Source organism: Bubalus bubalis, chromosome 3 (assembly GCF_019923935.1).
Source record: "Bubalus bubalis isolate 160015118507 breed Murrah chromosome 3, NDDB_SH_1, whole genome shotgun sequence".
Lineage (NCBI taxonomy): Eukaryota > Metazoa > Chordata > Mammalia > Artiodactyla > Bovidae > Bubalus > Bubalus bubalis.
In genome coordinates this window covers 54459271-54486065 of record NC_059159.1, presented here as the reverse complement: position 1 = coordinate 54486065, position 26795 = coordinate 54459271, and the positions used below count along the sequence as shown (strand labels likewise).

At 51.3% G+C, this 26795-nt stretch overlaps 1 protein-coding gene across 1 annotated transcript in view; it reads right to left on the bottom strand.

Annotated features, from left to right (window-relative positions):
• The window catches only part of CUEDC1 (CUE domain containing 1), an 88468-nt gene extending 70519 nt beyond the window's left edge, over positions 1–17949 (bottom strand). Inside the window, exon 1 of the mRNA XM_025281253.3 lies at positions 17841–17949. The gene's annotated coding sequence lies outside the window, so the exon portion shown is untranslated. The remainder of the gene's footprint in view (positions 1–17840) is intronic.
• Positions 17950–26795: the final 8846 nt, after the last annotated feature.

Here is a 26795-nt window from a genome sequence, read left to right as displayed (position 1 = left end):
TATTAGCCTTTGCCCTGCTTCATTCCGTATTCCAAGGCCAAATTTGCCTGTTACTCCAGGTGTTTCTTGACTTCCTACTTTTGCATTGCAGTCCCCTATAATGAAAAGGACATCTTTTTTGGGTGTTAGTTCTAAAAGGTCTTGTAGGTCTTCATAGAACCGTTCAATTTCAGCTTCTTCAGCGTTACTGGTTGGGGCATAGACTTGGATTACTGTGATATTGAATGGTTTGCCTTGGAAACGAACAGAGATCATTCTGTTGTTTTTGAGATTGCATCCAAGTACTGCATTTCGGACTCTTTTGTTGACCATGATGGCCACTCCATTTCTTCTGAGGGATTCCTGCCCGCAGTAGTAGATATAATGGTCATCTGAGTTAAATTCACCCATTCCAGTCCATTTCAGTTCGTTGAGTGCTAGAATGTCGACATTCACTCTTGCCATCTCCTGTTTGACCACTTTCAATTTGCCTTGATTCATGGACCTGACATTCCAGGTTCCTATGCAATATTGCTCTAAACATCGGACCTTGCTTCTATCACCAGTCACATCCACAGCTGGGTATTGTTTTTACTTTGGCTCCATCCCTTCATTCTGGAGTTATTTCTCCACTGATCTCCAGTAGCATCTACTGGAGTGACTTGGAGAAGGCAATGGCCCCCACTCCAGTACTCTTGCCTGGAAAATCCCATGGACGGAGGACCGTGGTTGGCCGCAGCCCATGGGGTCGCTAGGAGTCGGACATGACTGAGCGACTTCACTTTCACTTTTCACTTTTATGCATTGGAGAAGGAAATGGCAACCCACTCCAGTGTTCTTGCCTGGAGAATCCCAGGGACAGAGGAGCCTGGTGGGCTGCCGTCTATGGGGTCGCACAGAGTCGGACACGACTGAAGCGACTTAGCAGCAGCAGCAGCAGCAATGCGTGACTTAGTATTTTCTCTGATATTCTCTCCTTTGATATTCATTGCCAAAAGGATGAGTGAGTCTTAAAGAGCTGCTTCAGGTGGCACTGGCTAGCTAAAATCTGTCTAGGGCACCAGACTCTTCATTCTAGGAGGCCAGCAAGATAGTGATCCCCGCCACAAGCTTTCTTACCTCCTCTCAGTTACACACAGAAACACACACACACTGTCGCCTGAACACATCCTCCTGCTGAGGTTTCTCTTCATTCACCAGAAGGAGCTGTGGAAACCCGGGCCTTCAGGAGACGAGCCGGGGAGGGAGGGGGCCGCGGGGCGGCACTTCCTCCGCCGCAGGCCGCCCCTCCGCGCGGCCCCTCCCTGCCCGGGCCTGGAGGGCCCCCAGCCGGGAACAAGGCCGCCTTTGAAAGCCCGCGCGGCCGCGGCTGGCCGGGTTGCCATGGCCACGGCGCTCCGGCGGGGAGGCGGCGCGGCGCCCGGACACCCGGCCCGACCCTCCTCGCTGGGCCCCGCCCGTCCCCTGCGCCCCTCAGCCGCCGGGAGCGCGACGCTCCTCCGGTCAGAAGACGCCGTCCTGAGGGGGCGAAAGTGGCGACGGCCCGCCCTGCCTCCCTCCGGCCCTGCCTCCTCGCCCTGGCTCGGGCCGCGGGCCGCGCTGCGTGGCCCTCACAGTCGCTGCGCCGGGACCCGCGGCCTGGGGCTGCCGCGCGGGCGGCGCAGGGACGCAGCCTGAGGGCGCGCGCCGGCCCTCGTTCCCCCGGCCCCCGCGTCCCGAGGAGCCAGCCGGGCGTCTGAATAATTCAGCCCTCAAACTGTCCTGTGGTCTGGGGGTTTCTTCATTTATTTTTTGAAGAGCTCTTCAAATTTTTTTGAAGAGGTGAAACTCCCGTTTCACCACGGGAAGCAGTTTAATCTTAAACCTGGCTCTAGTTTGAGACCCAGGATCCCCCAAGACTGCAGGGAAGGGGCCGCTGAACTTCCTGAACCCAGCCGACCGCCAGCCCAGAAGCGGCTCCGAGGGCCGCGGGCGGGGCGGCGCAGTCTCCAGGGAGGAGCTGAATTGTTGGAAAGCCGCGAGCGTCAGCCCGTAGACTGCCTCTAGTGGTGGGTCCCCAGGCCCCTCCAGCGTCCCACCCGCCCCTTAGGCCTCGTGTTCACTCTGCCTCAAGAGTACCCAGCACACAGTTTTGCCTCGGGTCCCTGGCATCCGGCAGCTTTGGCTTCCCTTAACCATACTAGCTGATATTTTACCGAGCTTTCATCTCATGTAACTGGCACAATAACCTCATAAGGTAGGTACTATAATTATCCACCTGTTACAAGTGAGGACACAAACTGGAGGAGGTTAGGAAATGGCCCCAGGTCACACAGCTAGCAAGGGAATGGTAAGGATGCAGACCCAACCGTCTCATTCCAGACTTCGTTCCTTAATCCCCACCTTACATGGACATCTTCAAAGAGTGGAACTAACTCAGCCCAGGGAAAGTGACATGACTTGCTCATAGTCAGCCCACTGGGACCGTGTCAGGCAAGGACTGCTGCTGCTGCTAAGTTGCTTCAGTCGTGTCCGACTCTGTGCGACCCCATGGACTGCAGCCTACCAGGCTTCTCCGTCCATGGGATTCTCCAGGCAAGAACACTGGAGTGGGAGAGCCATAATGGGGACTAACATCATTTCCACAATCGCAGTTTCAACTACAGAGGTGAAAACACACGCAGAGTACTCCTTCTTTTACAATGTTATGGTCTAACGGCTTACAAACGCAGCTTGACCCAGGCAATGGACCATGCTAGTCCTGTCCACTTCCTTCAGTCTCTGCTCCATGACTTTCCAACAAACAGCTCCCCTGCCTCCAACAAAACTGAAATTCCCTCTCACGGCAATATAATCTCTCCCACCCCTCTTCAGGGCAGTGCACTCTCCAAGACTCCTAACACACCACCCTGCCAGCTCATATTTATGCAGCACTTTATATTAATAGTTCTCAAAGCTCTCTTACAGACATCCAGTCAGCTCAACAACCCTTGAACCAGGTAAGCATCAGCACCTTTTTTGAGGGCTGCCCCATCCACCTTCACAGGGGAAAGGGCCCAAGCCAGGTGGTACTATGTGACCATGTGCTCCTGGCCATCACTGATTGGACCATCAGGAGACAACTGACAGTAAGGGACCAATCAGATTCTTCTCTCAGGAATCTGAATCAAAGGTCTGAAATACAATCCAGTCTGATGTTTCTAGAAGGAAAATGGGTATATCTGGGGGCTGAGGACCCATGACATCTAGCATACATCCACAGAAGCAGTGGCATCCTGCAGTTCCAGGCTAGGGAGGCCAGCGGTATTTCCTGCCCTTGATTCTTACATTCTCCTTGGCTTCAAATAGCTCAAGTTGGTTTCTGTTACTTGCAATCAGTAGAGTCTGAACTAACAGATGGGTTGGATAATTATCCTCCTTTTGCAGATGAAGAAAGAGGCTCACAAAGGTGGAGTGACTAAATGATTATCACAAGATTAAATGTAATAAAGGAGAGGTTAAAATTCCTGCCATGTGACTCCCCTTCGGCCATCTGTTGCCTTCTTCCCTGGATTAAAGAAAGTGGCAGGTATTCCCTGCTTGTTAGTGTTTTTAAAAAAAATATGACTACTGACGATAATTGATGAGGCTGTAGGCACTCTAATAGATTAAAACCAGAGATAAGAAATACAGGCAGCACGCGACTTCTGTGATGGCCCACACTCTGTCTGTGGAGTGTGCTTCTCTCTGAATCTGAATAAATTCCCTTCTTACCTATCAAAAAACAACAACAACAAAAAAACAAAATCCTCTCCTTTGAAACCATGAAGACAACCCTTTACCCTTCTACACTTCCCAGCCTCCTTTACAGTTAGGTTGGAGCCATGTGAGTTCTGACCAATTAAATGTGCATAGAGGTAATAGGTGTCAGTTCCTTGGTAAGGCAGTTAAAAGCCAGGGGCTGGGGAACTGTGATGACCCCATATGTCCAGATGATGACTACAGATGGGAGGAGGAGTGTCTAACCCACGTCAGGCTTCCTATGAGCACAAATGAAACGTAGTTGTGTCAAGCCGCCGCAATGTCAGAGTTTGCTTATTACTGCAGCATAGTGCAGCTACTCTCCCAACTGAAACACATAAAACATTCAACCGGGGCTCTTCAGCACATAACTCTGGTCTGCAGCACGCTTGAATTGTCTAACATTCATTTGTTTAACAAATATTCCTAGAGCCCCAAGACTAGACACTGTAACGGGTACACCCAAGAGCACAGTTCAGTTCAGTTCAGTCGCTCAGTCGTGTCCGACTCTGCGACCCCATGAATCGCAGCACGCCAGGCCTCCCTGTCCATCACCAACTCCCAGAGTTCACCCAGACTTCATGTCCATCGAGTCAGTGATGCCATCCAGCCATTTCATCCTCTGTCATCCCCTTCTCCTCCTGCCCCCAATCCCTCCCAGCATCAGTCTTTTCCAATGAGTCAACTCTTCACAAGAGCACAGTAGTTAAAAAAAAAAAAAAAAAGACCCAATTTCTCTCTTCAAGATGGCCCCTATCTGGTGACCAGGCTTTGGCCCATAGACCAGACTTTGGGACTAAAAGGAGCAGTTCTGCAGGCATGACGGCAGGACCTCCCCCTGGGCCACTGGCTAAACTGCGCCCCAAGAAAAGGTAAGCTGCCAGAAGGCAAAAACAGCTTATCCCAGCAACTCCAGGAGGGTGGCAGCCAAGACTGAGTCCACACCAGGTTTTCACACCCTGGGCTCTACCAACTGCCCCCCTGCCAGCCACGTGGACACATACAGGTGCCTCCCTTGCCCTGGGCACAGAACAGAAGGGAGAAGGCATTGGGGAGGAGCCATCAACAGAGCAGGTGGCTGGTAGAAAAACCGGAGCAATAAAAGACACAGCTCATTTGCCCTCACCTTCCTCTGCAGCCTGAGTATCTCCTCTGGAATTACTCCCCTGCTTAATTTATTCTAGCCCCAGAAGTCCCCAACACCTGAGCTTTCTTCCCCCATCCCTTGTAATTGAGGGCCAACCAGAGAAATCACTCTGACTCTCTGTGTCAAAAGCTAGATGAGAAGAGAAGTGAGGCAGGCAGAGCCATCGCATACAGTTATGTGGGCTGTTCACTACACAGAGGGCCCACCCGCAGGGGCAGTTGGGGTGAATCCAGCCTATGCTCAGCTTACTAGGTTGTGAGCCCTGGAGAAAGGGTCCTTTCTTCTAATCCCCTCAAAGGTATCTGCTGTACGCTGCAGCCCCAGAAGCACCAGAGTGGGGGCTTCTCCACAAGGAGTGAAGAAGTTTGGTAATGGGTCCATGGGAATGTATTGTACTGGCTTCTCTAAGTTTGAGTATATTTGAAACTTTTTATCATAAACTATAAAACAAAGAAAAAAAACACATCCCATACAATAAGTGGCTATTACTTGGACAAGTTACTTAGCCCTCAGCCTCAGTTCCCCCATCTAAAAAGACAATAATCCCTGGCGTATAGGTTTGGTACAGGACTAAATTAAATAACTGAAGTGAAATGCTTGACACGAGTAAATCCTCTTACACATAGGAGCAGCATTAGAACAGTAGGTACTGGGACTTCTGCCTTGCAATGCAGGGGTCGTGGGTTTGATCCCTGGTCTGGGAAGATTCCACATGTCTCGGAGGAACTGAGCCCATGCCCCATAACTAGAGAATCAGTGCACTGCAAGGAAAGACCCCGCAGGCCACAACCAAGACCCAACACAGCCAAATGCCTATTTTCTTTTTTAAAAAGTATCTGCTGCTGATGGCTGGGGAAGGAAGGAAAATGAGGCAAAAGAGGGGCAGTGGGGCCTTGTGGAGAAACACAACCACTCTGCGTAAACTGTGCTATGAGGTCAAAGGAAGTCTGAAAACACAACCATCCTGTCACTATCCCTAAACTGGGTGGCTGGTCTGAGGGAGTCTTCCTGCAATCCCTCCCTCCCAAGTGGACTTCGCCTTCCTCTGGGGACCCCAGACTCAGCTCATGAGCCAAAGGAGAGTCCGCAGAAAGGTCACAGAGAGTAGGTGAGAGAAGGATGTGCCCCCCAGCTTCCTCACAAACTCAGAGACAAAGAGGGTGACTCCAGGACCTGGAAGCTTCCTTTCCTAGTTCTAGAAGAAAACAAGAGGTCCCCCAAAATGTACCAGGGGAACCAGGTACTAACACAGGGAGGACCTCGCCCCACCCCCTTCAAGGGGTGGAGTCAGAGTAGCCATTCACATCCCTAAAGATCAAAAATTCTTTTTGCGTTGTCCAGTTGTATGGGATGAATTTTTATGTTAGTATCCTCAAAATTATCACTGCTATGTATGAGTTTCACAAGTGGTTTGCCATCTAAAAATGTGTGAGTGTACACTCAGTCACGTCTGACTCTTTGCGACCTCATGGACCATAGCCCCCCAGGCTCCTCTGTCCACGGAATTCCCCAGGCAAGAATACTGGAGTGGGTAGCCATCTCCTCCTCCGGGGATCTTCCCGACCCAGGGATCAAACCCAGGTCTCCCACACTGGCAGGTGGATTCTTTATTATTCAGCCACCTGGGAAGCCCCATTGAAAACTGATGCACACCCAACCCCCAATCCATTTCTCTCATAAGGCCTATTCCTTCCCCAGAGCCTCTCAGGGCTGGAGAGGGCTGGAAGTGGCAGTGCCACAAAGCCAGCAGCCCTTCCCAAAACCCCCGGGGGCCCCCACCCTTGGCTCGAGCCACCAAGACCTTTGTGTCGGCCCAGCTCTGCCCTGGGAGACCCACACAGAAGGCCACTGGTTTCCGTCAAATACCATCACACCCACTCGCACCCGCTCTCTTTTCCAAGATGAAAGCTAATAGGATGATCCATTCTCTTATTAAGACAACTCATGAGAAGAAAGTCACCAAGTTCTCAATTCTGTCTCCTTTGAGCACAAGCCACTCCATGGGTCACCACCATAGAGGTTCACAGAAATACAAAAACAAAGAACTTCCACTAACAAGCCCCTCCTTCACCTTGCCTTTCATGTCTCAAGAATTTGCTATCCGTATCTATGGCAGTTTTCTCAGTGTCTGAAGCTGTCACGGCTGAGGGCTGGAATGGAAAGACAGGCTTCCAAATAAAATGTGATAGGAGAGCAAAGAGACATGGGGCCCTTAAATCCACAGTGCAGCCCCTCACACCAGAGAGCAAAAAGCCACCGAGAAAATGTCCTTCTGTCTCTGCCGGTGCTCTTCGGCTCTGTCCCAAACTTAGAAACAGCTGTTTCCCTATAACTCCAAAAAAAGCTCTCATATGCTCCATCTCCTCATTCTTTCCAACACTGTGATCTGTACACTTAATCTACCTCCAGGCTCAGCTTATCCCTCCTTCGGCTCATCAAACCACAAGAGGAACAGTGGAAAAGTAAGAAGTACTACACGACAACAAAGCCATCTTAGAAACACCGTCTACAGAATCAGCAGCCTGGCTTTCAGGGTTTAGACCCCAGTTCCTCAATTACCTGACTGTGTGCCCTTGGGCACGTTGACTTACCCTCTGAGTCTCCATCCCCTCATCTGGAAAGTGGTAAATACTGCTGTACACATATGGGCTGAGTAAATAAATGTATCCTCTTAAAATGCAGAGAGAGGTGACTGGCATGCGATAAGTAGGTAACCAAAGTGTAATTATTGTTAGACTATCACAGCCAACTAATCGGAGAAGGCAATGGCACCCCACTCCAGTACTCTTGCCTGGAAAATCCCATGGACCGAGGAGCCTGGTAGGCTGCAGTCCATTGGGTCGCTAAGAGTCGGACATGACTGAGCGACTTCACTTTCACTTTTCACTTTCATGCATTGGAGAAGGAAATGGCAACCCACTCCAGTGTTCTTGCCTGGAGAATCCCAGGGACAGCAGAGCCTGGTGGGCTGCCGTCTATGGGGTTGCACAGAGTTGGACACGACTGAAGCGACTTAGCAGCAGCAGCCAACTAATGCAATGCATGTGTGCATGCTAAGTTGCTTCAGTCGTTCCAACTCTATGCGACCCTATGGACTGTAGCCCACCAGGCTCCTCTGTTCATGGGGATTCGCCAGGCAAGAATACTGGAGTGGGTTGCCATGCCCTTCTCCAGGGGATCTTCCCAACCCAGGGATGGAACCTGTGTCTCTTACATCTCCTGTATTGGCAAGCAGGTTCTTTACCACAAGCGCCACCTGGGAAGCCCCATCTAGTGCAATCTAGTGCAATAGGGACTATTATTACCAGCTCTGGTTAACAGATGTGTTCAAAACCCATTTGTTGTTGTGGGTACAATAACAGATTAAACTCAAGAAAAGTACAAACTAAGAAATTAAGTGATCTGCTCAGAATGACAGTCCATACACAGCAGAGCTCAGACTGGATCTCTCATCTTGGACTCTGAATCACATACTCACAAATTTCACACTCTAACAAGCTCTCTCCCTCAGGCACGGAAATTTAAGAAGTCCCGTGGATCAGCATCAAAAACAGATTTCAATTCTGTAAGCCCCAGAGAGTGGCAATATCTCAAGGGAATGTTGCAGGATTTGCCAAACAAAATTAATTTCCATTTGTTTTCATATTCCAAGAAAATATACCAAAGCGGCCTTATGCCACCGCATCAAAAGTGTCAAAAGACCCCTCAAGGCCAAGGATGACACCCTCCTCAACAATATTTCAGCCTCCCTTGGGAGGCTCCCAGGCTGTCAGCAATTTGCAAAAAAGGTCAGTGCAAATCATTTGGGAAGGCATTTGTGCTGGCCTGGCCTAAGACATGTGGACTTCTGCCAAGCCCACAGTTTTTAAAAACATGCACTGTCTTCACCCTTGATAAACAGCAGCCAGGCTACAGAAATATTTCCATTACACCCAAAAGCCTGCTTGCCATCACAACTCATTGAAATGGATGTTTCCAATTTGAGGAGAGTTCAACAAAAACATTGAAGAACACCCCAACCTTCCAGCAGAGGTAACCATTCTGGGATTTAGGAAACCTCTAAACACTATAAAGGGTGTTTGTGGACACAGATTATTTGTTAAACACATGCCCTCATGCCCACAGTCTAACTATATCTAATACATGGATTGAGCCCATTTCTTCCAGCTCTTTTATGAATGTTTATGCATTAGATTTCTACACAAGTACTTTCACCAATGCTCTTTGTGTGTTTCAAGACTGTGATGAAATCATTGCATGGCTATGCTGGAGAAAACTAGTATTATAAAGAGTTTAGCACTCTAGCCCTGGCTCTAACAGCAACTAGCCACTGATGATGATATGATTTCATGAAATAAGGATAATAACAAATGTTAGTAGTAGCTAACATTTATTGAGAACTTAACGATTTGCCAAGCACTGTGCTAAGGCTTAACGAGTATTTGATCCTCACTAGCAACAATTAGCCGGAGAAGGCAATGGCACCCCACTCCAGTACTCTTGCCTGTAAAGTCCCATGGATGGAGGAGCCTGGTGGGCTGCAGTCATGGGGTCGCTAAGAGTCAGACACGACTGAGAGACTTCACTTTCACTTTCCACTTTCATGCACTGGAGAAGGAAATGGCAACCCACTCCAGTGTTCTTGCCTGGAGAATCCCAGGGACGGGGGAGCCTGGTGGCTGCTGTCTATGGGGTCGCACAGAGTCCGACACAACTGAAGTGACTTAGCAGCAGCAGCAACAATTAGCAGAGAAGGCAATGGCACCTCACTCCAGTACTCTTGCCTGGAAAATCCCATGGATGGAGGAGCCTGGTAGGCTGCAGTCCATGGGGTCGCTAAGAGTCGGACATGACTGAGTGACTTCACTTTCACTTTTCACTTTCATGCACTGGAGAAGGAAATGGCAACCCACTCCAGTGTTCTTGCCTAGAGAATCCCAGGGATGGGGGAGCCTGGTGGGCTGCCGTCTATGCGGTCGCACAGAGTCGGACACGACTGAAGTGACTTAGCAGCAGCAGCAACCATTAGGGGATATTATCACTCCCATTGTATGGTTCAGGAAACTAAGACTCAGAAATTGAGTTAACTTGCCCCAAGAACACAGCAGCAACTAGCAAAGGTGGATTCAAACACAGGCAGTCTGACTCAGAGTTTTTAACTACATACTATAGTTCTTTTTCAAGGTGCTTAATGGCCCAGGAGCACAAATTCCTCTAGGAGCATTCTGGATGATCTTCAAAATCCTTCCTGGCTTTAAAATTCAATGCTTCTCTCTTTTAGCAATAAAATGAATTTATGACTTGGAGGAATAAAATGCAATGGTGCTGTAACACTGCTCGGGTGGGATGAAACATCTGTGTCTGCCGCACCCAGAGCCAGTCAGGGGAGGGAAGGCACTGATTTTCTGAGATAATGATGCCCTGTGAAACCGCCAGACTGGCCGCAAACAGTCTCAACGAGAAACGACAGCTTGAAGGCAGCATCTTAAAGGATGCACCAACTCGCAAAAGTCTGCAGGTTCTCAACTATCAGCTCTCAAACCTTCATTTGTCTTTATTTTTTTAAAAAGGGAAACTCAAATGCAAGAGGACACAAGTTGTAAGGATACGGGTATAAGATGGGGGGCAGGGGTGGTTTGTGGGACACTGACGCCTGGCTTTCCTCCGAGCTCGGCACCTGCTCATGCAAAACCCACTCCATCCAGGTAGTCTGTGTTTTACAGCTTCCCTACGACCTCGCAGCCCTGGCTCAGAAGTCCTGTAACTGTGCAGGCTTTTGCCCTACACACACCTGCTGATACCGTCATAGGCTGCTGCCCGGTCCATAGACACAGAGATGCTCAATGGCTGCCTCCCCTGACTGTATCTCTGATTCATCTTTCTCCTCTCCCTGCTCAGCGCAGGAGTTCCCTGCCCGCCCACCTTGCCACTCGTGGCAGCCAATGGCGAGGCTCTCCCAGCAGCCTCCTCCTCCTCTTGCTGGCTCTAGCTCAGGCTCTCTCTCTCTCAGCTCCTGGTACAGCCTGAAACCGAAACTAATCTCAGACCTGAACAAAGTGAAATCATTTCCTAAGCCTGATCACCCTACATGACCGCAGAGGATCTTCTCATCAGAGCTCCACATTCACAGCGCTGGTTGCGGGGGTGGGACGGGGGAGGGGGGGGGTGAGGGGGTAGGGGATGGTGGGGGGGCAGGGATAAAGAGTTGTGCAGCTGCCTTCTAGAACTCAATGCTTCCTTAATGAATAGGTAAGAAGAAGCAAGAGACCCGCCATAGGGTTTTCTGCTGCTGCTTTTCTTTAATTTGCACAAGTCCATTGAAATTCACCCCAGGAAGTAAACTTCACCACTCAGTATTCTAAATTCATTGTCCAGCACTGGGTCCTGTTTGGCTCCTCCTTAATAGGATTCTCTTCTGAGAGCAAGCCTTGTTCATTTGGTGATCTCTGTAGCCATCTTGCTGAATGCAGCCTAGATAACTAGACCACATGCTTTTCCTAAATTTGAAAAATGCAGCCTTTTTACTTTCAGGCTGGGAACAACAAACTACAACAAACAAAAAAAGGCAAGTCATCATCAATGAACATAATGTCCGCCCTTGATACGGTTTCAAAAGAATTATACACATTGAGAAAAATCCCGAACTGTTTTGTTCGTCATGCTTGCCCCCAGCACACCTTCGGGTGCCTCTCTCTGTCGCTGGGGGCATGGTGTAATGACTCAGTTGCTGGCTTAAGCAACACAGAATTGAAAAGGTAAACGCACTAGCCAAGAAGTGTTTGGTAAAAGAGGAATAACTTTCGGATTGTCTGCTATTTACTCTTCATTCAACCAAGTTTACTGAAGACCCTAGAGGTATGCCCAAGCCTCTTCTAGGTGCTGGGCCAGGAGGGTGAACAGTCACTTAGTCATGTCTGACTCTGCGAGTCCACAGTCTGTAGCCCACCAGGCTCCTCTGTCCATGGAATTCTCCAGGCAGGAATGCTGGAGTGAATAAGATGACCACCAGCTCCCACTGGGCCATTTTCAGAACATTTTTTGAGTAGGAGCTGAAGCTTTTCTCTAGAGCCAACAGCCAGTCAACTGCTTGCGGGTTCCTGCAGCCCTCTTCACAAGGCATGGACTCCATCCGGTAGGGCTGCAGGGTGCCCCCAGAGTGCACCCCCTCTGACAGGGATCAACGCAGGGCAGCACCCAGCTATGGGCAGATGTGGTTTGTGTCTTGGCACATTAATGAATGACCCACTTAAGGAGACAGACATTCTTCAGTCACTTTAATAGGAAAATGAGGGGTTAGGCCAGATCTGAGCGACATTCTAGCTCAAAAATTCCAGCTCGTTTTCCCCTCCCTGTGCTGAGCTGACACAGATCTCAAGGGGCCTCTACTTCATCTTCCTGTCTCCAGATGAAACCTCTTAAACCACAAAGACAAATGGAACTTGCTCCCATTTCTAAAGACCTTCGGGGATGGCCATTCCCCTCTGCTCCTGTGAGTCACTTGTCCTCACATCCTATTTGGAATGTTGTCCTCAGATCTTACTTAAGTCCTTCCTCTGCAGTTTACATTCATTCGCCGCTGGTCCTGCTTCTAAGTATGGAGAGACAAGAGTGAATCACTGTGTTCTGAGCGATAACGCTGACAAGATTTTTATTTTTTCTTCAGCATGTTCACTCAGGCAATAGAGGAGGTGACTATTAAAAACCACAAAGGTACCAAGGGAGCCAACTAAGGCAAGGGTGCTGCAGGATCCATCCAGAAAATTCGATTCTACTGAAGAGTTCACAGAGTGGGAGAGCGATATATACTCTGACCAGATCAAAAGGCTGGGGGCAACAGCCCCTTTAACCTTCACTCAGCTCAAGTGCCCCCTCCCGCAGGAAGCCCTCCCTGTCCAGCTCCTCCTCTGGCTGCCAAAGCATCTGTCTCTTCAGCATTCATTTCAGTGCAGCGTTCGCCATGGCAACTGAAGTTCTAGGCTGACATATTTGTTCCCCCCACCTAGACTACAGGCATCTCTAAGGCAGGGTCATGTCTTAGGGACCTTTGTACCCAGGCTCAGGCTCCAGGAGGGTGTCTGGCACTCAGCCAGTGGTTCTCAGTAAACGGTGCTAGGCTGAACCCTCAGCACATCCCAACGATGCTTGAATGTTGCACTGTCAGCCCTTCACTCGGAGCACGTCACCCCTCCAATCCCACCACCCCACCATCCCCACCTCTCAGCCCTCAGCTCAGTAGGGGTCTCTCTCAGACTTTCTGTAAAGATGTAAGCTCTGTAACCAAGCCTCTTGGGTTCAAATCCTGGCTCTGCCACTCTCCAACCATGCAATCTTGGACGTGGTATTTAACCTCCTTATGTCTCCGTTTCTTCACTGAAATATAGATTTAACCTTTCATAGGATCTTGTGAGGATTAAATGAACTGATACATGAGAAGCACTTGGGAAAGGGTCTGACCCATAGTGAGTGTTCAGTGAGGCTGGAATTATTGTGTCCCAAGCCTACAGCTTCATAGAAACCCCGACCTGCTTCTACTCTGGACTGTCACTGAGCCTACCCACCCCCACACTAGACCCCCTTCCTCCAGAATCAATGTTAACAGTAATCTAAAAAGTCAGCCAACCCTCTCTGCTGATTATGATCCTCCCCGCCGCACCACCCCACCTTCACCAGTTTAGAAGGGAAATTTTCCAAAGAAAAGGGAGGAGAGTTAGTTCCACAGCAGGGTTACAAATGCTGAGTCATTCTGCCCCCAATGATACTTCTCTGTCATCACCCTTGACACTTCAGGCTCATCTCCCCATTGTGTGTTCCCCTCTGCTCAGAACTTAAGCCTCACCCCACTCCATCCCACATCTCCAAAAGCCAGCCTCAGCCTCTACAGTTTTTACCAAAGATCTTCCTTAATAATAAGATGCCTTGGAACGTTAGCACCCAAGTGCAGAAATAAGAAGAATGATAATAATAGTTTCCACTCTAAAAGAAGACTTGCTCTTTGTCTGGCATATTATCTCCTTTCATTTTTTTCTAAAGCTGAGAAACTGAAGCACCTACAGTCATAGAGTAAGATGGAGAGCTCGGAGTGCAACGGGGAAAATGTATGTAACTTTAGATCCTACACGGTAAACCACAAAGCCATTCTAGAAATGGACACGAAGTGGCCAGATTGTCTCCTGGGGGTGGAAGTTAGAGAGATTTGGAGCCTTTTTATCCCACCAGTCATTCCTCAGTGCATTTCACAATTTAAGAAAAGGGAGTTTTTGTGGACAGGCATTGTTACTGTATCTGTCATTTATGACCTGTTTTAAAGATAAGAGCAATAGGGGGATTATTCAGAATCTATTACACTGTTCAGACACATCAGAGGCCCACTGGGAGGCTGAAAGCAGAGGCCATCAGAGAACTGAGTGAGCCCAGCACAATCAGCATCCTCGCCAACCTATGGCGGCCGCGGTGGCGGTAGGCAGACAAGTCCTGGAGCCTCTCGTCACCACCACAGGACCCTTACAGCCCACCCCTACAGAATAACTGTCAAGCCCCAAGTTAGGGACGGCCCGCTGGACCAGAGCACCCCCAGGTCCTTTACAGTTCTCACTTCCTGAAAGTGTAAAAGCCAAAAAAAAAAAAAAAAAAAAACAGAGGCTTCACCTCCTTCCAGGGCACCTTGCATAGTCAAAGCAGATTCTTGCTCCCAAGGCTCTAGAACACTCCGGCCTATCCTGCTCATTGCCAGGATCAGGGGAAATCTATCAAGGCAAAGTACAGATAGGAAACCCTGAAGGAAGAAACAAGTCTAAGTGCTACTATCTGCTCAACACTGTGTCTGTTAGTCAAAGAAAAGTCTCCATGAACTACCATTGTCTGGGTCCACTGGGACCTAAGAGGGCTTCTCAATACCAAGCAAAGAAGCCACAGATGGCAGACCCTGCTAAAGGCTCTTCCAGACCCCCAACAAGGGTGATGCCACCAAGCCTTGGGCAGCAGCCCAGGGCCCAGTGAGCTTTGGTTAAGAAAGAAAAGGCAGGCCTGGTCTCCTTGTGGACACACTGGGGATGGTGACAGCCATTCCTTTTGGCTTGCCCCCTCTTCCCTCGTCCATAAGGATCTAAGGAACCCGACATGAGTTTGAGCAAACTCTGGGAGATAGCGAAGGACAGGGAAGCCTGGCGTACTGCAGTCCATGGGGTCTCAGAGTTGGACCTGACTTAGCGACTGAACAACAAGGAACCTATAATACCTTGATCCTGGCTTTGAACAACTCTGCACAAAGGCCTCCTCAAAAGGAGGAGTGTCCTGGGACTTCCCTGGCGGTCTTGTGGTTAAGACACCATGGAGCGTGGGGTGGATCCCTAGGGATCTAGGATCCCACGTGCTGAGCGGCTCAACCAAAAAGTGAAAGAAAAAAAAAAGAGAAGCATCTTTCACACTTACACTCTCCACTGAAGCATGTTCCACCACCTCAACCCCGCTGCCCCAAGAATGAGCTGGGACTCTTACAGCGCCTGACTCCTATTTTGTTGTGACAGCATCCCTCACCCTAACCCCTTTGTGCTGTGCTTAGTCGCTCAGTCGTGTCTGACTCTTCGTGATCCCATGGACTGTAGCCTACCAGGCTTCTCCATCCAAGGGATTCTCCAGGCAAGTGGGTTGCCATTTCCTGGAGTGGGTTGCCATTTCCTTCTCCAGGGGAGCTTCCCAACCCAGGGATCAAACCCAGATCTCCTGCATTGCAGGCAGACTCTTTACCATCTGAGCCACCAGGGAGGTCAAAGTGAAAATCGCTCAGTTGTGTCCGACCCTTTGCAACCCCATGGACTGTATAGTCCATGGAATTCTCCAGGCCAGAATCCCGGAGGGGGTTACTGATCCCTTCTCCAGGGGATCTTCCCAACCCAGGGATCGAACACAGGTCTCCCATATTGCAGGCAGATTCTTTACCAGTTGAGCCACCAGGGAAGCCCCTAATCCCTATATTTACCTCTAATTCAACAGCTCTGTGGCGTTGGCCTAGTTAGTGCCCAGGAGTGCCCTTCTCACAACAAAGGCAACAAAATCAGCCCCTGGAGAACGGCCACCCCATTGGCCCCCATTCTCTGGCTCGCTGTCAGGAGCTGGGATCCAGTTCAGAGTTTCCAGGTCTCCATGGCCACAAGCCCAAAGTTGCATCGGAAGGTCATGAGAAAAGCCCTCTTGAGAGATCTGCTCTTCACACCCTGGAACTATTCACTGACTCAACACAAAAGAGGAAACTGTTCCAAACCACCTAGGCTGAACCACAGATTCGAGATCTTAACAGGGGTCCCAATTCCAAGGGGCACAGTGACCCTCTGATACTGCATACAAAATGTGTCCCTGCCCACCTGCCTGTGCCAGAGGGAGGAAGAGGGGAGTTAGAGCTTTCACCAGATCCTCAAAGGGGCCCATGATCCCTACCTCTGGCCCCAATCCACACCCCCCCCCACCCCATATTATCATCCCTGGGTCATGCTAGTTGCTCAAGGTCTTTCTCCTATCTAAGGATGTGTCCAGGCCTGAGGCCCCACTCCTGGTCCCTTGCCTCCTGCCCCTTCTAGCTGCAGTAGGTGGACTGGGGAAGGAGTGGGGGTGAGTTCAAAGTCAACTCTCCACACACACCATCCAGCTTCCCGGTGACCTGAGCCAGGTTTCTCTCTCCATCCCAGAGATGCCATCCTCCATGCAAACAGAGGTCCCAAAGACCTCATCGGCCAACAGCAGAGAGGGCCCCATTTCACACTTGATTCCTTGCCGCCAAATCTCATGGTGAGATGACTCCCTCTCTGAGAACTCCTGGCGTCCCTCACCTCCTTCAGGCACACCTGGCCAGCCCCACCCAGGCTGGCAAGACGAGCATGCGTGGCAAGGAAAAGGAACGAGAAGCTCAGGCACCTCCCTGAGTCCTTTCTCCTGGACCGGGTAGCTCAGGGTTCTCAGGACGCCCAGCCAACAGGAGGGCTTACTCCCGGTGCTCAGCAAGCTCCTGCCTGAGCGGTAGGAGGGGAGGGAGGTGGTCCTGTCTCCTAGGTCACCCCTAGGACAGCTGAAAAATTCCCAGTCGTTCCCCCTCACCCTCCACTCTCACCGAAAGGAAGAAAATCTAAAAGCTTCCTCCGCTGACATCAGATTCCTCTCCAGGAATTTCCTTTCAGTGTAAATTTCTTGGAACGAAAACTTCTTTCAAAGGGAAAAGAAACGGACAAGCCCGTGCTAGGTGTAAAACGAACAATGCAAGCCGCAAACGGAGAGGAAAGGATGAATTAGCGCCAACACCACCCCCCTGGAGCTTAGAGCCCGGGGCACCGGGAGCCGGAGGGGCGGGGGCCGAGGGGCGGGGACGGCGCCCGGTGAACTTTCCCTGGCCGAGCCGCGGGAGATGCAGCTCCCGGGGGACCGGGTGGGACCAGAGAAAGCGAAGCCGACCTCGGCAGGGGCAGGAAGCGCACGTCCCCTTTTCCTAAAAGGAGCTCAGGCCCCGGCAGGCGCCCCCCGCCACCACCCCCCAGCCCTCTGCCAGCCGTCGCCAAGCAGCCGGCTCCCCCCGGCCCGGGCCAAGCGGGGAGGGGCGCCCACACAAAAGGGGCAGCGACCGGGGAAGGGGCTCCGGGCGGCGCCGGCTCGCCGAGGCCTGGCCCGCCTTGCCCGCGCCGCCTGCCCGCCCGCCGGCGACCACCCGCCTCCTCGCGCGCTCCCCTCCCGGCCCCCCGGGTCCCCGCGCGCCCCGCGCGCCCGCGGCCCGGGAGACGGCAGCGGCGGCCCAGGAAGGACGCGCAGCCGGACCCGCCGCGCGAGGCTGGGGCGGCGCGGGCTCCCGGCGGCCGCCCCGGGAATCAAACTCGCGCCCGCCCGACCCTCGCGGCGGCGCCTCGGCGAGCGGGCCTGGAAGGTGGGGCCGAGGCGCGCGCGGGCCGGGCGGCGCCGGCGGGAGTGAAGGAGGTCTTACCGAGCAGCCGCGCGCGTCCGCTCCCCGCGGGCCGGAGGGGCCGGAGGGGCCGGGGGCTGGGGGCGGGGCGCGGCCCCGCGGCGGCGGCGGCGGGCCCGGCGCGGCGGCGCGGCCGGGGCGCGGGAGGCGGGGAAAGCGAGGCGCGGCCGGCTTCCTAGCGGCGGGCGGCGCGAAATGCAGCTGTCCCTGCGCGGCCGCCGCGGGGCCACAAGTGGGGCCGCGCGGGGAGGAGCGGGCCTGCGGGCGGGGCGCGGGCCGGGCCGCGGTCCCCAGACCCTCTCCGCGGCCGGCCCCTCGGAGAGGCGAGGGAAGCGGGGTCGGGGGCCGCCAGCGACGCCAATCGCAGAGGCTGAGGGTGGGGGGTTGGAGGGTGGGGGCCGGGCAAAGACGAGGCGGATCCCCGGGGGACCGACCCCCGCGGCAGCCACGGGGACTCCCGGCTGGAGGGCCGGAGGACGCGATCGGGGAGCGTCGGTACCCCAGGCCGCGCGGGGCGTCTTGCGCCTCCCTGCTCCAGGAGCGGCACCAGGAGGGCGCACCCGGGAGAAGGTGGGGCGGGAGACCCGAGACCTCAGCTGGGGGTGGGGGGACCTAAAAGCAGGGCTGCCCAGAGGGTGTGGCCGCGCCTCTGGGGCCTGGGACAGCTGAAGTGGAGAGGAGGGGGCCCCCGGAGTATTAGGGTTCAGGAGAGGAAACAAAAGGTTGAGATCAGAGGAGATCAAGAAATCAAAGTTATTACCCATTCACACCATTGGATACCACTAGCCATCTCCCCACCTCCTCCCCAGCATACCAGGTCACCTCAGGGGTGTCTGAACTTTGAAAAGATCTCCCAGGGAAGAACTTGTTTCATAAACGGGAAATCAGCTTTGGCTCTTATTTTTCCACGTGTTTTAGTTTCACATCCTAATTGGGGGATGGGAGTAGGGCTGGTCAGGTGCCAAGCATCCTGCTGCAAAGAGGCGCTACCTAAGGAAGGGACCTGAAACCCATGAAGGGCAGTTCCAGTTCTGCCCCCGGGGCAGCTTGCCAAGGACCCACAACCTCCTCCTGGACAACCTGCCTTAGAGACCCACTTGCAGATCTTAGAGAACAGCACCCCCACTCCCACCAACCAGGGCTTGCACTCCCCCAGCCTGCTGAGACAGGGCTAGAAGACTCTGTGCTAGCCACAGAGACATCCGAAGGTAAAAACCACAAACCAGAGTGCACCAGACACCCATGTGTCTCCATCATTTGCTTGTCGAGGGTGTTTCTTCAGCAGGTTGGGAACCTGGGAGGGGGAGCAACCTCAGAACCGCACCTTCTGGGGAGGCCTGGTGTTGACTAGCCTGTCGAGTTGAGCTCCAGGGCCAGGTTCCCAGACTCCTCCGAGGACCTCCTCTCTCCCACCCACCTCTCCCCAGGCCCCTTCACGCCGTGGTATATTCGGTTTGGGGGGCCCTTCAAACTCCTAGAGGTGGCCCCTAGACCCCAGGTTAAAGATCCTTAATCTAGATGGCCTGACCCATGCCTCCGTGATGACTCCTGTCTCCTTTCCCAAATGCTCTCCACTAGATTATGTTACACTTGCCCGGAGTGCAGCTCATCTGCCACTTTTCTGCTTACTTGTGAGATCCTGCTGCAGTTCCTCTCCCTGTCGCCTTGGCATTTTGGAGCTGGGAAAATGCATCTGCAAATTTGAAGTTTTGGCTGTTAGGCAAGTGCTGACGGAATCGTTTCATATATTCTTCATATAGTCATCAGATGAAACTGATCACTGTGATGGTCGCTCCTCCTTGAAGAATGCTTCTTAGGCATTGGTAACATACGCTTCCTATCAGGGCTCTCTTTCAGGAGGCTTTTTCTCAGACTGCTTCCCTGCCTCTCACCCGCACTGGGTAACCTCCCTTGCTCCCACCACTGCCTGTGAGCTGAATGTTTCCCAGGATCCCAGGCCAAACCACCCTCCTGGGCTCTAGCCCCACACACCCAACTGCCTATGGAGGCTCCTCACCTGTGGGATCCTCGGACACCCCAAATGCAAGGAGGCAAAAGGCCCAGAGCATTTCCTTCCCATCCCCATTCCATCTGGCATCACAGCGGGAAACCTCAGTGCCCGGTGTCCCTTGCCCTGTGATCTACTGGTTATCAAGTCCTGTTCCTTTCTCCTCACTCTCCTGTGCTGTGCTGTGTGCTCAGTCGCTTCAGTTGTGCCCGACTGTTTGCGATGCTATGGACTGTAGTCCACCAGACTCTGTCCATGGCATTCTCCAGGCAAGAATACCAGGGAGGGTTGCCATGCCCTCCTCCAGGGCATCTTCCCGACCCAGGGATTGAACCTGGGTCTCCTGTGTGGCAGGCGGAGTCTTTAACTCTGAGCCCCCAGGGAAGCCGCCTCCCTCTCCTACACCCTTAGTTTCCCTGCTCAGCCCTGGTTCAGGCCCCTGCATCTCTGCGCATCACAGCACAGGAGAGATCCCTTGGCTTTCAAGCCCTTGCCCTGCTGCCTGCCTCAGGAAACCTACTGGTCCTTTCTCTCTCTCTCTTTCTTTGCTTCATACCTACAAATGCTGCAGAATGTGCCCTGATAAGAAACCCTCACCCCAACCTGCCCTCAGGCCATTGCCCTATTTCTCTCTTGCCCGTTTATCAGTAAACTTCCTCTGAGAGAAACCAACCTTGCATCCCCTCTCTGCTTCCTCAGTCCCTTTACAACCCTCAGAATCCAGCTTCGTTCCCCATCATTCCAGAGTCACCTTTTTCCAGGAGGCACCAGCCAGCTTACACTCATTTCAACCCATGGGCCTCCTCCCCACCCATCTCTTGCTACTGAGGTGCTCTGACCACCTTCTTGAGGTGACTCTTACCCCAAGGCCTCCTTGGTTTTTCTACCAATTCATTCCGTCATTTCTTCAGCTCTGCCTGCCCCAGGGACATTTCTAGGGCACGGTCCTCTCCACTTTTCCATAAATCCCGCCATGTCCAGGGTGCTCTCACGGACACCAAGCCCTGATCACCCCACCTGTTGCTGCGTGACTCTGGGTTGCTTATCTCCCTCTGTGCCTCAGTCTCCTGATGGGTATTTGGAGCTCACAACAGTGCCTACCTCAAAAGACTGAGGGGAGGATCATACAAATTCACACACGTGACGTGCCCAGAACAGTGCCTGGCACCTTAAATGTTCAACGAGTGCTGGTGTCGGTACCCATAAGGAGTGTGTTGGACTTCACGGGCAGTCCAGTGGTTAAGACTCTGAGCTTCCACTGCAAGGGGGGCAGATTCCATCCCTGATCAGGGAACTAAGATCCCACCTGCCCTGTGGCATGGCCCAAAAAATAAATCTAAAATTTTTTTAATTAAAATATAATGTTAGGAAAAAAAGAGTGTGTTGAATGTCCGTTCCTGGGTCTGCCGCCTCTCATGAATTCCTGGTTGGACAGGCTGCCCCACGGCCGCCTCCTCTTCAGCATGGCGGCTCTGGGATCCTTCATCCCTGCCTCTCCTGTGGCAGAGTCTCTGCCCGGAAGAGCGCACCTCCCATTCATCCCAGTTACCACTTCACCTACCGCCTTCCTGCTCCCCCACCTTCACACCCCAGGTGCCTCTGGCACTTCCCTTGAACCCTCTTGCCCTGCATAACAGGTTGCCCCCACGGACTCCTTCTGTCCAGCCTGCCGGCCTCTATAGAGCGCATGGTATTGTGGCTGAGCTCAATGAATGAGCTCCTGGGAGGTCAGTCGTGTCTTCTGTCTCAGGGCCCACATCTTCCAGCCCAAGGCCTGGCTGGTCCCATGAGTGTGTAAATATTTGCCAAAGGACTGACTTGGGACAGGTCGTGAGACCTGCCTGGTGTGCCCTTAATAAAACCAGGTCTTCCCTTCGCTGGTAACTGTTTGTAAGGTCCCAGGGGCCCTGCCTTCCTGTACGGAGACTGTCAGCTTCTCCTCTATAAGGTGATGGGGTGGAGATTGTTCTTGTTTAGTCCCTCAGTGATGTCCAACTCTTTTGTGACCCCATAGACTTCAGCCCGCCAGGCTCCTCTGTCCATGGGATTCTCCAGGCAAGGATACTGGAGTGGGTTGCCATGTCCTTCTCCAGGGGATCTTCCTGACCCAGGGATCAAACCCCCATGTCCTGCATTAGCGGGCAGGTTGTTTACTCAGCCACCAGGGAAGCCCCAGGGGTGGAGATTGGGTGTAGATAAATGGAATTCTGTGCAACCATTAAAATGATTTTTAGTCATTACACTATTAGATGTGGGGTTTGGAGGTGGGAGGGAGGTTCAAGAGGCAGGGACACATGCACACCTAGGCTGCTTCATGTTGATGTATGGCAGAAGCCAACACAATATTGTAAAGCGATTAACTTCTGATTAAAATTTTTTTTAAAGGAGAAAAAAAGAAGATTACATGTCTATGAAACTACTCAAAATATTATATGGGAAAGGTAGGCTACAAAACAGTATATTCAGAATCTGTGGCAGTTCAGTGGTTAAGACAACATGCTTCCACTGCAGGGGGTGCAGGTTCAATCCCTGGTCGGGGAAGTTCCACATGCCTTGTGGTACAGCCAAAAAAGAAAAGAAAAGAAAAAAACAGTATATGCAATATGAGGCTATTTTTTTTTTGCTTTTTGTTTTTCTTTTAGTTAGTTATAGGTCTAACTATATGACAACATGTTAATAATTATTGGATGAGGGTTTATAGATAACTTTTACTGCATTATGAATATTTTCCCAGATTTTCTAAACTTCCTACATTGAACATACATTCCTTTATAATCATATATATATGTAGCCTTCCAGATCATTATGTGTGGGGATTTCCCTGGTGATCCAGTGGTTAAGACTCTGTGCTTCCATTCCTGGGGACATGGGTTTGATCCCTGGTGGACTCTAGCCAGGGAACTTAAATCCCACATGCCAAGAGGTGCAGACCCTCCCCTGCAAATCATTAGGTATGATTGAAAAGAGGAAAGTGAATATAAGTAGCTTTCCTTCATACTTTTGTCTAACTTAGGCTATTTCAATCCAGTTCCATGAGCATTTTTGTTAACTTCCCATATGCCCATACTGAGATCCTAAAGATGAACAATATGTAGCCCCTCTTCACTCCCTCAAATCAAAGGGCAAGGTGGATTTGAAGCAGCTAGCAAAATAATACAAGGCAGAGTGTGACACTAAAATTAAGGTGTAAGTTGAGGACTCTGAGGCTACCCAGGAAGCAAATGGTTAATTCTCATGGAGGACCCGTCAGAGAAGGCCGCTTTGAAGAGCTGGCTTTCGTGCTGTGCCTTGGAGATGAAAAAGGTTTTAACTGAGGATAAGAGTATTCCCCATCCGAGTGGCAGAGCATAAGAAGAGGCACAGAGGTGAGGACATTGAAGCATATTTGAATGTGGGTGAATGTCCATGATGGCCAGAGTGTGGGGTAGGTGATGGATAATGTAGCCAGATGAAGCTGGAAAGGTGAGGAGAGTGTGCAGTGGAAGGCCTGGCACACCACACCAAGGAATCTACAGAGAAGGCACAAGCTTGAATCTAAAAATAGAATATTAACATTCATTTTTATTTTCTTGACAATTCCAAGAGTTGGGATGGTGAGGTCCACCCGTCCTGCACCAGACCAGCTGCTGGGAAAAGCCAGCTTGGAGTTAAGCATTTGCTACAAAACATTCACAGAGGTTAGAGGTTCAATCCCAGCTTGAAGTAGCAGATTCCTTCTTCCTCCTGATCTCCCTCTAAACCCTTAAGTACAGTGTAGCAGCTAAGTGCCCAGACCTTCGTGCCAGTCAGACCAGGGTACTAATAAATTCCTGCTGTATCTGTTTACAAGCTGGGTGACCTTGGGCGAATTACTTAACCTCTCTGAGTCCCTCATCTCTAAAATATCACCTTCCTCCTCACTAGATAAAAAATAATAATAATAAATTTTCTTGAACATTTACAATGTCTGGTCCTGTTTTAAGTACTTTTGCACACTTTAGTTCATTTAGTCTTCAGAAAAACCCCAAGGGGCGGGTGTTATTACCATATCTATTTTACAGATGTGGAAACTGAGACACAGGGAGCTCAGAAGTGTTCCCAGGATCCAACAATAAGTAGACCAACAATCAGCCAAGACATGGCCCCAGCCTGTGTCTCTGGAGCCCATGTACTTCACTGTACTCCTGGAGATAATTACAAAAACTAGGGACTTTCCTGGTGGTCCAGTGGTTAGGAATCTGCCTTCCAGCACTTGAGACCCTGTTTATACTCTAGGAAACTGAGACGCAAAGAGATTAAGTAACTTGCCCAAGTTTCTTCACAGAGCCAGGAGAGGAGCTCAGGTGGTCTGGCTGCAAAGTCTGTTCCTTGTCACTCAGATACACTTCATGAATGATGACAATTTAACTTATTGTCATGCATTTCATTCCAAGGGGGCTTCCCTGGTAGCTCAGCTGGTAAAGAATCTGCCTGCACTGCAGAAGACCTGGGTTCGATTCCTGGGTGGGACGATCCCCTGGAGAAGGTAAAGGCTACCCACTCCAGTTTTCTGGCCTGGAGGATTAGTGAGCTGTGTAGTCCATGGGGTCGCAAAGAGTTGGACACAACTGGGCGACTTTCACTTTCATTCCAAGGAGGCCTGCCTGTGATCAATTTCATCCTGATGTTCAGATCTGATTCTCTCCAGGGATGGAGATCCATGGAGGATGTTGGGGATGGGGCAGGATGCATATGCCTGGGGGCCTTGGGCAGCAGGGCAACAGGCGGAAGAGCCTTTGGGCCTTGCTGTCCTGGGGAGGGCTCCTTTGTGCTTTGGGGAAGGGACCCTTTGGAGCACCAGTAAATGGCCAGGAAAAGGAAGGAGAGGAAGCAGACACTACCTCTAGCCCCTGCGCCAGGCTCTGGGCACTAGGGGAAATGGCAAAAATGTCTTATTCTTCACTGGAAGAGACTCCCTGGATACAGCTGTACATACCACAGCTAGTTCCAGGGTGGTGGGTGGAGGACCCTAAGGGGCTGAGTGATTTGAGATTTCACTCATCAGGTGTCTCTTTAAAAAGGAAGACAGAAACCCCTCCCTGAAGCAGGGCTGAGCCCCTTGGGGCACGAGGACCTATGGCAAGATGGGGTCCTAGGGTCCAGACCTTCAGCTCAGGTCCCAAACTTGAAGCTGTAAGGCCGGCTCCCCTTGGGGCTCAGTTCAGCTCCATTCCCCAGGGAACTGTCACATGGCGGTGGCTGGTCCGAGGACCAGCACAGCTGGCGAGAGGGGCAGAGTGCCACTGCAGGACTGCTTCACCAGAAAGCGGAACTGAGAGTTCAAGGAGCAGCAGGATGCACCATTTTGTTTACTTATGCAGTCATGGATCCTTCCTTTTTTCAAGAGCCTACAGATATGTATATATATATGGGCTTCCTGTGGGGCGCTGGTGGTGAAGAATCCACCTGCCAACGCAGGAGACATAAGAGATGCGGGTTCAGTCCCTGGTTTGGGAAAATCCCCTGGAGGAGGGCATGGCAACCCACTCCAGTATTCTTGCCTAGAGAAGCCCCATGGACAGAGGAGCCTGGTGGGCTACAGTCCACAGGGTCATAAAGAATCGGACACAACTGAAGTGACTTAGCACGCAGGCACAGGTACAAAAAATATACATATATTTACACATTATATGTATATGTATTTTGGGCCCCACTGCATGGCTTGTGGGATCTTAGTTTCTTGACCAGGGATTGAACCCCAGCCACAGCAGTAAACGTGCTGAGTCCTAACCACTGGACTGCCAGGGAATTCCCAACAGCTTATAATTTATTATTATTGTTACTAATATTTATTTTGATGCATAGATTGCTCTGAATTTGGCCATTTGCTGACTCCTGTGTTCTTTTTAAAAAAATATTTGAAAATGGAAGTCGCTCAGTCACGTCTGACTCTTTGTGACCCCATGGACTATAGTCCATGAAATTCTCCAGGCCAGAATCAGTTCAGTTCAGTTCAGTCGCTCAGTTGTGTCCAACTCTTCGTGACCCCATGAATCAAAGCACTCCAGGCCTCCCTGTCCATCACCAACTCCCAGAGTTCACCCAAACTCATGTCCATCGAGTTGGTGATGCCATCCAGCCATCTCATCCTCTGTCGTCCCCTTCTCCTCCTGCCCCCAATCCCTCCCAGCATCAGGGTCTTTTCCAATGAGTCAACTCTCCGCATGAGGTGGCCAAAGTATTGGAGTTTCAGCTTTAGCATCAGTCCTTCCAATGAACACCCAGGACTGATCTACTTTAGAATGGACTGGTTGGATCTCCTTGCTGTCCAGAATAGTGGGTAGCCTATCCCTTCTCCAGGGGATCTTCCCAACCCAGAATGCAGGGTCTGCATTGCAGGGAGATTCTTTACCAACTGAGCTTTGAGGGTACCCCCCAAAAAAAATATCTATTAACTTATATATTTGAATATACTAGGTTTTAGTTATGGCAGGTGGGATCTTCAATCTTAGTTTTGACATGTGGGATCTAGTTCCCTAACCAGGGGTCTAACCTGGGCCCCCTGCGTTGGGAACATGGAGTCTTAGCCACTGGACCACCAGGCAAGTCCTTCCTGTGTTCTTCTGATACATCCCATCTTCTTTGATACATTCCCATCCTGACTTTCTTGCACAGAGATGTTTTCACCATCACTGTAAAGACTGCATCAGACCATCCATCAGTGCTAAATCTAGGGGGACGTGTTGATGATGATGAGGATATTCGAATGGTCTTAAAGTGTTTCTCCACAGACTTCTTATTAGTTGTGAGGGGGAAAACAATAATTATACAATGGAGAAACTAGGCAATGCCTTGACTGAGTGGTCGTCATCTTGGAAGGACAGAGGCTGTCATGTGCCTGCAGATATGATATCCCAAGGAGACGTTGCCTCGGCAGGATTCCAGCTGAGAATGCATAATATCAATGTAATCATGGGGAACATCAGACAAACACAAAATGAAGAATGTCC